General features: G+C 49.4%; 1 pseudogene; it reads left to right on the plus strand.

Moving 5' to 3' along the window:
* The window catches only part of LOC102759898, a 1,972-nt pseudogene extending 1,170 nt beyond the window's left edge, over window positions 1-802 (plus strand).
* Window positions 803-1,985: the final 1,183 nt, after the last annotated feature.

The raw sequence follows: 1,985 nt of genomic DNA on the forward strand, positions 1-1,985 counted from the left end.
AGCAAACCAGGAAAAGGAAATCTTTTTCCATTAGAGTGAGTTCTCTGGTGATGTCGACAGCCTGGAACTGGGGGACACGGTCAAGTACAACTGGTCCAAAGGCAAAAGCAACAAAGTCAGTACAGAAAAAGTCAACAAAACACACTCAGTGCGTGGCCTTACTGAAGAAGCAGATTCTACATCTACTCTGGTAAAGTCATTCGCCCCTTGAGAAGTGTTGATCCAACACAGACTGAGTAGCAAGGAATGATTGAGATGGTGGAGAAAGGAGATATGAAAGGTGAGGTCTATCCAGCTGGCATAGTTGGAATGGCCAACAAAGGGGATTGCCTGCAGAAAAGGGAGAGTGTCAAACTCCAAGTGCGAGTCCTGGGTCAAAATGCACAGACGATGGCGTACAGCATTACACCTCTGCATAGGGCCACTGTGGAGCGTGTGAAAGACCAGTTTGGCTTCATTAACTGTGAAGGAGGAGACAGCAAGAAGCTCTTTTTCCACGTGAAAGAAGTTCAGGATGGCACTGAGCGACAGGCTGGAGATGAGGTGGGATTCTCAGTGATCCTTAATCAGCACACGGGCAAGTGCAGCGCTTGTAATGTGTGGCGAGTCTGCGAGGGCCCCAAGGCCGCTGCAGCTCCACAACCTGATAGGTTGGTCAATCGCTTGAAGAACATCCCCCTGGATGATGCCAGTGCCCCTTGCCTAATGGTTCTTCCTCAGCCCAGGGGACCAGATAACTCAATGGGACTTGGTGTAGAAAGAAAGGTCTGTCAGGCTGGTGTCACTGACTAACCACATCCACAAAGCATACCATTAATCCCCGGTGATCAAATCGGGGGGATTCTGATGAAGGGTTCTGAATATCTCCCTCTTCATCCCTCCCGAAAATCTGGAATACTTATTCTATTGAGCTATTACACCAGTTTTTAACACCTTCCTCATGTTATGTTTTACAAGTACCGCGCGCTAACCGATTGCGCCACTGGAACCTCATGTTTTAAAAAAATAAATTTAAGAAAACCATTTTAAAATTTAAAAAAAATAAAACCACCCCAAGTGATTCTGTTGCAGACACTTTGAAAAGGGAAGTGGCAGATGTGCCCCCTAAGTCGGACTGCCTCAGGGTAAAGGCTGGGAATCAGACTGCAGGAGGCTATGGGAAAACTTCTAGAGGGTCCAAAGGAGAAGACCAAGGTGGCAAAAAGTCCAGAATCATTTTACTGAGGAGCAGCTGAAGGATCTGTGGGCATTTGCTCTGGAGGGAGGGGGGTGTGTGGGGGGAAGAAGACTACACCATCTCACAAAGATGTCAGGCTGGTCTCTCTAGCTCCTCCATCTATCCCTGTGTTTTGGTGTCTTGCCTGTAATGAAGACAAAATAAATGGCAAAGATAAACCCCCTTCCCCTTTCAGACCTCCATTCTGTGTTGAATCAAGAGCCCCCAACAGAGGAATTAAGCAACCAGCCCTGAGGACGAGCAAGCCCCAAGGACTGTAGGAGAGGAGAGCCCAGGCTAAGGAGCTGGACACGTGCCCTCTGAGTGCCCAGTGTGGCTGCACCAACTTTCTTCCCCTCACCTGTCCTTGTCCTTCTCACCTCCAGTAAGAGAGACCTTGTTAGCACAACACAGAGGTTGGGTATACAGGAGAATAACCAAGAAAAAGGGTTGGTGTGCCTTTCAGGTGCTCCGCTCTGAACGCCTGTGAAGTCCTGGGCCTTCCAAGGGAATTTCCAGGATGACCACAGGAACTATGGCAAACTGCTGGGAAGGAGCTGTGTCCTTGGAGGGCAAGGAAGCATCTGAGAAAAGACGAACGTGGAGAGGAGTGGAGCAAGACCGGGGGAGTAGCTCAGATGCTCCTCTGAGGCTGCTTATGAGTGAACCAAAATGCCACTCCAAAAAGTGAGGGGTTGCCCTAGCCGGTTTAGCTCAGTGGATAGAGCACTGGCTGGCAGACCGAAGGATCCCGGGTTTGATTCTGGTC

Source organism: Myotis davidii, unplaced genomic scaffold, assembly GCF_000327345.1.
Source record: "Myotis davidii unplaced genomic scaffold, ASM32734v1 scaffold571, whole genome shotgun sequence".
Classification (NCBI taxonomy): domain Eukaryota; kingdom Metazoa; phylum Chordata; class Mammalia; order Chiroptera; family Vespertilionidae; genus Myotis; species Myotis davidii.